At 35.8% G+C, this 8,630-nt stretch overlaps 1 protein-coding gene and 2 long non-coding RNA genes across 9 annotated transcripts in view; 1 reads left to right on the top strand and 2 right to left on the bottom strand.

Annotated features, from left to right (window-relative positions):
- Positions 1-1,196: 1,196 nt before the first annotated feature.
- Positions 1,197-7,391, bottom strand: LOC115244846. 3 transcript variants are annotated; one of them, XR_003885438.1, is made up of 7 exons: positions 6,581-7,391; positions 5,359-5,491; positions 5,009-5,139; positions 4,804-4,941; positions 3,965-4,306; positions 3,692-3,811; positions 1,197-3,222 (listed from the first exon to the last, which is right to left on the bottom strand). It is a non-coding gene; the product is annotated as an uncharacterized LOC115244846 (long non-coding RNA). The 3 variants fall into 3 exon arrangements; XR_003885439.1 differs by having other exon boundaries at positions 3,692-3,755; positions 6,581-7,335; XR_003885437.1 differs by having other exon boundaries at positions 1,197-3,811; positions 6,581-7,335.
- Positions 7,392-7,504: 113 nt separating this feature from the next.
- LOC115244836 (eyes absent homolog 4) overlaps positions 7,505-8,630 on the top strand; it is a 10,021-nt gene continuing 8,895 nt past the window's right edge. For 4 of the 5 annotated variants that reach the window (XM_029822828.1, XM_029822831.1, XM_029822827.1 and 1 more), the window contains exon 1: positions 7,505-8,170. The gene's annotated coding sequence lies outside the window, so the exon portion shown is untranslated. The remainder of the gene's footprint in view (positions 8,171-8,630) is intronic. The other variant, XM_029822830.1, reaches the window with a different exon arrangement.
- The window catches only part of LOC115244850, a 1,869-nt gene continuing 1,419 nt past the window's right edge, over positions 8,181-8,630 (bottom strand). The window contains exons 3-4 of the long non-coding RNA XR_003885443.1: positions 8,397-8,568; positions 8,181-8,315 (exon numbers count right to left, since the gene is read on the bottom strand). This is a non-coding gene — a long non-coding RNA (uncharacterized LOC115244850). The remainder of the gene's footprint in view (positions 8,316-8,396; positions 8,569-8,630) is intronic.

The raw sequence follows: 8,630 nt of genomic DNA, 5'->3' as shown, positions 1-8,630 counted from the left end.
ATAGCTAGAATATATGTAAAACACACTCTTTTTTCTGTTTATAAGCAACACAAAATAATGTTTGGTAATTGTAATTATTCGACAATTAATCTAGAATAATTGTTTATCTTGATGAAATATGCCAGATATTTGAAATTAAATTGTTAATTGTTAAGGTTTTTTCACTTTTCATGCTGTATCATCAATCTGTTTTGTGTACTCTGATTTTCTTAATATAATTTTATAGAAAATTATATACTATTATTGATTTTCCATCTTCCGTGATTAATCTAATTATCCGAAAAATTCCGCCGATATTTGAGAGGTTCAAGAATTTGTGTTCATATGATTAACGTGCGTCCGAGCGTCCTGTTATAAGACGCTGATCGAAGGGTTGGTCACTCAAGCGAAATGAGGTGAATCGCTGCGATGTAAGGTGAAGAATAAAGATAAGCAGCCAACGCAAGATGTAATCTGATTCGTAAGTCGCGTTTCTTAGCCGCTGGCTGCCCGCTTCGCATGGCTGAGCTTAGGACTGGCTGGTGCAACTTGTATTATGTTTCACGTTGTTGCGGTTGTCTGGCGAGTTTTAAAACTCAGAATCTTTACAATAGCCTCGAAATGTCACGTAATAACGCGTTCACACATATATTCTTATTAATTATTTAATATGCACACATTAAGTTGGATACTATTTATTTTTATCTTAAAAGAGTATATGTTATCTTAAAAAAATAACTGTGCATTTATTAATCAATCGATATCGCGTAATGCGCTTACTATACCTATATATAAATACATATATAAAAATATACATAAATAAAAATTTATGTTGCTGCTATTTGCTAACAATAATCTTTCTTCCTCTTTGTATAATGAAACTCATCAATTTTATATCATTGTATGTTTATAGCATTTTGTTTATAGAAATAAGGACATTGCTTAATTTCAATGCTTACAAGCATTGTGTGTTTCACATTAAACACAAATTTGTATATAAGATTTATTTTATAAAATAATATATAGAACAAATTGTGCAAAATAAGATTATAAAGATATTATTATATGTGTGGTTATCATGTAATGTTTTTAATTACGATTATAAAGTCTTTCGTTTATGTCTCAGCCTGTATATTTTTTGCTTAAGCTAAAATTTATCTAAAGTGGGATAAAATGTAGAAAAGAATCTCGAAATTTTTAAACAATTTTCGACTTTCGAAAATTTAAATATTAAATTTTAATGTAAGCAGATATCTTCTTGCTATATATTTAATTCGATTATTATTTACGAGAAACTAACTCCATCATGAATAAAATAAAAAAAATTAGAGCTGATTAAAAAAGACGATGGCGATCAATATTTGCGGATATATTAAAACTTGATTGATCGGAATACTAATTTCGCTGCAAAATTCTCGAATACGCGATATGTGCTGTAAAGATATGCGAATAAATTTTATCTATGAGTTTTTTTCTTGACTTTAAATCAATATCTTTTTCTAGCAAAAAATTTTTATTAAATATCCCTTTCTTTTATGTCTTAATTTTTCACGTTTTCAGTAGATTGATAATTAAGCGTTACATTAAAAAGTTTATTTTGAAGGAAATTAAATAAACAGATTTGTTCCTAATTTGCATTTATAATGATTAATACGTGAAAAACTGTTTTCAACAATCCCGTTCGCGCGACGGTATTTAAGGGAATTTTTTATCTTATTTTTGAGTAGTCAGCATAATCTCAAGTATATGTGGCATTCCAGTTCCCAACTATATGTTTCCAACATCGTTAGGCGCATATTCTAGGACCGCTAGGACATTAGGTGTCCACAGGCGCGTCCTTTTTATTAGCACGGAACAAAGATGCGCTCTCCATTTAGTGACGTTGCCACTGGCGATCCCGGTTGTCAGGGGAACCACATGCGGCGTCGCGATGCCACGAGGATCTTCGTCTTCGGACATCAAAGATTACGCGGTTGCATATAAATATCGGCAACGGAATTTTCTGCGCCGCTCTAAAAAAGATTGGATCTGCGTACGAATAAGCACAAAGATGAGATCTTTGCGCGTTTAATTAGGGCTTAAAATTACACGACGGCGCTGCCGATTCTCGATTTTGATTCCCTGCCTCCTGATAGATCCTTTCCACCCTGTGATCTACGCCACTGTCGGAATACTCGGATTTCACGACATGTTTACAAAGATCCTAGAGATAAGTTGAGAATGGCCGCCGCAGCCCCATACCTCCTCCTCCTCCTCCATGGGTGTAAGGTGACAGCTGCCTGCGCCTGCGTTGCATGCACACACAGGGTGTCCTTGCCGAAAATCATTCGTTCATCATCGCGGAATCTGAAGATGATCTCGCAGCGAGAATGCAGCTCAATTATTTATACACCCTGATGAAAACTATAGTAATATTAGTATAAAATTATAAATAGTAAATTAGACATCTTGAAAAGAGAATTCTTCGTTTATTTTTTATATCTAGAAAATTTCACGAAATATCATAATATTGTATGTACAATTTCTTTAAACCGTATTTGGTATATAAGATGCGAACAAAAAATAATCGACTTTGAAAAAAGCATTGATTTTGAACAGTTTTTTTTTTAACAGCCTTGCTATAGGGTCAATTTTATCACGTGTCCTTTTTTTCTTTTTCCCGGCCGGTCATATATGTATAACGAGTATGACTTTCTCTTTAGCAGCGAAACACCCTGTATAACGGAGGGAGAACGCACGTTGATACATACCTATCTACCTACTCACACACACACACACACACACACACACACACACACACACAGACAGATATTTCCTCGTTGCATATATATATATTCATCTCCAAATACATACTCACGCGCAAAACGGGGAGAGAGTTATCTCTCGCGCTTACTTAGCTCTGCCCCGAAACTCACGCAGGATCTCTACCACACGTGTATGCGTCCACTTTTGCAGGACCGTACTTTATAAGCACACGCCGCGTGTTCCTCTTGCGTGTTAATACGATATTATTTTTCAAAAAAGATCGCGTTGCAAACCTGCTACGATCCTAAGTGGAATCCCCGATGGAACTTGATTACTGGCTCTAATCAATATGTTTAACATGAATATGTGGTAGCTCATTTATCTTTTTCGGATCCTCATTGACGTTGAGTGTACTGATATATGTATATATCCATTAACTCTGCAATCCTCTATCTAAAGGTGAACTTGACATGATTCATGACAATCCTCCACGTGGGTCTACAACAAACACTCGAAACAATGAATGATTATGATCGATAAACCGCATTCTAGGAATTTCCATAAAATTCTCTCCAGATAACAAATGTTGATATAATACGTAATACTGACAATATTAACACGAAGGCAAAATGCCTGACTTATTAAAATCACTAAATTAATTTAGATCACATAAAATATTAATTCTCATTTTCATATCGTCCAATATTTCGATCTTTTGGACCGCCTAGTTAATTTTTCATATTACCGCTAAACTCTTTTTCTTTCTCAGAAGAATGTAAATAGTAAAAATAAAGTGAAATTAAAAAAAGAAAATATATATTTTTCAACAAGAAATTGTTCGTTAAAATATGTAAAAAGAATAAAAAGGTAAAATATATAGAGGTTGAATAGTGATCTCGAAGATCGATATTATATTCTAAGGGTTAAGATAATAATGTTCCTGGCGTTATAACAATAAAACGCATACCTCAGGGCCCACCTCGCAGATCCCACGACGACACCGTATACGTCTCTATGTCCCTGCATTTTTCCTGGAGCGCACAATGAAGTATATACATACACCTGGGTGGTCGTCACATACATACTCCTACTATGTACATTATATATCTTAAAGATAAAGACCATTATATATATATATATATATATATATACATATTCTCTTTTTTTCGCAGTTTGCAAAAAAAAAAAATCCTTATTAAACATATCACCAAAAGCATTATTCCGCCATTTCTCCACTGACCGTGCGGTTACGACCAACCCACTGCAGGATGATGTCGACGCCATGTCTATCTTTCCGTGGCGTGTCTTCCTTTATTACCCGCTGTCTCTACGTTGAGTGACTCCTGAGAAACGCGATAATGTCCGTCGCACGTTAGAATCGATATTTCTTTCACGAAGCTGGTGTATCGCACTTATCTCGAGGAGCAGCAGCGATGCGAGAGTCGCGAGCTCCCTCGGGAGGAAGATTGAAAATTTGATTCGTACGTGGAAAGCGTTGAATTCCAGAGATGATAGAATGAAGAGACTATTTTTCATGAGAATTCCGTATTTAACCAGCGTGCATTTAATCCCATCTCTATTCCTAAATCGAGAAAACCAATTACAAACATATTCTTATATGAGAAAACATGTTGTATAAATAGTATCGAATGATCGGGGAAAAATATTTTGTTAATTTTCTGCATTAAAATTTCGGCAATTTATCTTTTATATAGTGTCCTAAAATCACTGGATTCTTGAGGCCGATTTTTCTTTAGCAAAAATGTCGACATGCATCAATAATTTATAATAAGTTATAAACGATTGAAAAAAAGGACTTTTTGTAAAACTTGTGGAGTTAATATACTAACAAAATTATATTTTTTAGTTAATAGAATTTAATAAAACCTCCCACGAAATCTTCATTATATAATGAAAACATATTAGCTAGAGAATCTGCTGTGAAAGAATATTTAAATCCTCATGTGACATTCTATATAGACAAATATTATATATTACAAGTAAAAATCAAACACACAACTTTTTTAAGATAGTTCAATAAAATGATCTATTATATCTCTGAACGATAATTTTACTTACGCAATATTGCATTTGTATCCATTCGAAGCAAATAGACAGTATTGTGGTAAGGCCGATCGATCGGCCGATTTCAATAAAGAGATAAATCAATGATGGCCAGTCTCCCAGAAATGTGAAGAGATCCCTGTGTTTGATGTACTGTGAAAATACAAAAACAGGAGGGTTGGATTAGCCGTACTTATCCGACCCTTGCATGCTTACTCACTGTTATATAAAAGCATTATTCTCCTTTATCATTCAATCACAAAGCCCTGATCAAGATGTCGATAGCCATATACCTCCTGAGAACATATTCAGCGCTACTCCATATGCCTAGATTTAGTTAGGATGATTTTCCTGAAAAGTATATCGGGGAAGTCTTACGAGATATGTCTGTACATTCTATATAACAATCAAATATTGTCGATCGTGGATATAAAAAAAGCTTAGAAACAATTGCGAATGAGAGCGGAGCGGAGCTTAAAACGGGAAAGTTTCTTGAGATGCTTTTATGGTAACGTTAGTAAGAGACTTTTAACGAAATTTGAGAGTCCATCAAGCTGGTGGAAAACGTACAATGGATGTTGGTATAAGATGTAGAAAATTATATTGCCGTCCATGTTATTCCTCATCTTCGTCATATCGTTCTTGAAAAATGCAGACTCACCCTCGCCGTTACAGTTACATTAGCCGTAAAAAGGTTTCAAGTCTAAAACATTAATGAAATAAAGATTATCTCAAAAAATACTGAACAACTTTTTCAAAACAAATAGATTAAGAACAAAATTAATAAGGATATATTCTGCAAAGCTACGAATTTCTAATTAAAATGTCAACTTCAAAAATTCTAGTTCTTCTTCCAATTTTTCTCATTCATAACTTTTATATGGATCTTTAATATAAATTTAATAAAAGAATGTTAAGGCGTATTACGGAAAATTTCTTTACATTTTACAAGCGACATAAACATGAAATAAGAAAATAAAAAGTAAAAAAATAAGCACCAAAATATTTTAAAAGCAATCCGTAATTAATGATTGGTATAAGTTCCTGTCAATTTATCTTAATCTACTTTCCGCGTGACAAACATGAATTTTTTTTTAAATTTTATGGGTTGCAAATGAGGCTATATTTTAATATCTTGCAAGCAGGCCGCTGCTCGCCCTCCGTTATTTCATTCACAACGCGGGCCTTAATTTGTTTTGTCATACAGTGACAGAAGAAGCGGACACACATCTCGCGGCGCTTTTATCGCGCCGTAATCGATAAAGCGAGAAAAAAACGACGCGGGAACATTCTCGCCTCTTCTAGGAACCCACTGTATGACGTGTTGCCTCGGTGGCGTGGACCTCCCGTCAAGAATTCTTTATCTTCCCCACGCTTTCCCCTCGAGAAAAAGAAAAGAAGACCGAAAGAGATTGTGTCACGATTCGCGAATAAAAAAAAAAAAAAGAGATCGATGAATTTTAATTAATAAATTTTATTTTCGGCAATCTCTATTTGCCAGTGTCGGAATCATTTTTCCAATTTATAATAAATATTATATTGCTGTTTATTACTCGATAATAATTTAAATCGGACAACTGATTGACAGCAGTCTTAAACACACATTTAATACAAAAAATAAAAAATATAAGATAAAATAAAAGAAGTATGTAGGATAGTATTTTACATGTAAAACTATAGTACATTCGGCGTAGAAATTCGAATGACACTTCTCTTTCTTCCTTTTATCCTACATGCTAATTCGTAAAGTCCTAAAACACATATTCTACGGCTCTTATCTAAGATCACCCACATATAGATCCTTTTAATCGTTATTCTTTCTGGAAAACCTGCCCCGCACCAGAGAGGAGCGTCATTGCCGAGCGATTCGTACAAATAAACAGTGACAGAAGATGACAGTTATGTAGAGGGAATATAGGGAGTAGCACTATCTTTCTCCCCTGTTAGAGTCAGGACTTCTTTTTCACTCTTTCTTTTCTCATCTTTGTCTCCATCTTCTTCGTCTTTTTCTCCTTTCTTATCTCTTGCGCCATCACCTATCATGAGTGCGGATCTCCTCTCACTCTAATTAATGAGTGGTCTGTGTATGCCGAATAGTAAAAGCAAAATGAGAAATAGAGAAAGAGAGATAGAGAAAGAAATAGGAACGGTTGAGTAAGAAACGGACGATTTTTAATGCGAAACAAAAAAGATAGATATATTATCTAATAATCGTTGCACACAAATATGTGTAGAACATAAAATATAAAAAGTAAAGAGAAAAGAGAGAAGAGAAGAGAGAAGCGATGATGAAAAGAGAGAATAACGAATAAGGGAAAGAAAGAGAGAGAGATCAAGGAAGAAAAACAATACATATTATCCTGAATGAGATTTCCTCATGATGCACATGGTGAGCACTTGCAGCCATTTAAAGAATAGAAAGACAAACAGAGAAAAAGAAAGAAGAAAAACAGAAAGAGAAAGAAAAGAATAGAAAAGTGGAAGTTAAAGGACGAATGGAATATCGCGAGAGCGCGAAACAAAGAAAGACAAAAGAAGAAGAGACGAGAGCGAGAGAGAGAGAGAGAGAGAGAGAGAGAGAAAAGAGGGGAAGGGAAGGGAAGGTGCGACGGAGAAGAGCCGAACGAACAGGCGACCACGTGATCACCGGGCGGGGGTGGCAGACGACATTTCGCATGCTCAGAACTCCACAGGCCGCGACATATCGCACACACACGGCAGTGCCCGCGACGTATACACACACCTCTACGTACTCTACGCGCCGGTGAAACAATGGTAGCGAGTGCGTCGTGAAAGATCCGCCGAACGGGATCCGCGAGAAAACATACCGAAGGAAATATCATAAGCGCGAAAAGTTCCTTTCGATCTTTACGATCGTAGCAAGTGGTGGATTCTTTCGGTGTGTGGCGGGGTGCAGCCCTTGGCCGCGAACGGGCGTAACAGTGATCCTGTGGCAGGAGAGATCTGCCGTTTCGGCACACAACATCCGCCCGTAGTCTCCACAAACTTAAACGTAAACGTCGACTGATCGACGCAGATATTATCGTGATTTGACGACGGTGTTTCCTCTGTGTTTTATGCGTGCGTCTGCGTGCGTGTGCGCGCATATATGCCGGGCGGTGCGCGAAACGTAACGCACAGACAGGGTGGACCGTAGACAAGCGACGACACGATGTTCCCATGGTCGCGAAAAGTGCGAGAAAAGTGATTTGGCGACGTTATAAATGCGCATATCTCGATACGACGCATTTACGAGCACCTAGTCACATACGCACACGCGTTACGTATTCCAGGATAATGATGCTGTTTTCGGGAGGGAATCGTCGAAGGCTTCCTTGAACGTGCATTATCCTATCTCGAATCTGGAACGACGAGACGCAAGGTTCGCTCAATTTTCCTCAATTAGATTTATCACGAAGAAATAATTTTGCTTTCTCTCTTTTTTTCCTTATGCTCCTTGCGAAAGTTTTGACGAGAGTTGAATCAGGATTTCTTGTTATGCTGTGTGTGAATCATTTGCGAGTTTACTAATAAAAAATAATTTTTTATGAGAAGAAAGTAAAAATATAGGATAGATCGTTTTTTTCAAACATAATAGTTTCACTTACATATTTTCGGCTAGACCTTAGTTTCAGTTTCTTAATCGTCAATTATTAACTTTAAGTTTCTGGAAGACTCAAATATCCATTCCTGCATGAGAGAGCAGTTGGCTTGTTTAGATAAATTCTCAACGATAGCATCGTTGATATGAAAATTTACAGAATTGTAAATCTCATGTAACTAAAAAATATAAAAACATTATCTTTCGTATTAATAAATTCTAAATTATAATTTCAGAATTA

Source organism: Formica exsecta, unplaced genomic scaffold (assembly GCF_003651465.1).
Source record: "Formica exsecta isolate Colony F162 unplaced genomic scaffold, ASM365146v1 scaffold871, whole genome shotgun sequence".
In the NCBI taxonomy this organism is placed as follows: Eukaryota; Metazoa; Arthropoda; class Insecta; order Hymenoptera; family Formicidae; genus Formica; species Formica exsecta.
Note: the sequence above shows the minus strand (reverse complement) of the source record. Positions and strands in the feature narration are given on the sequence as shown.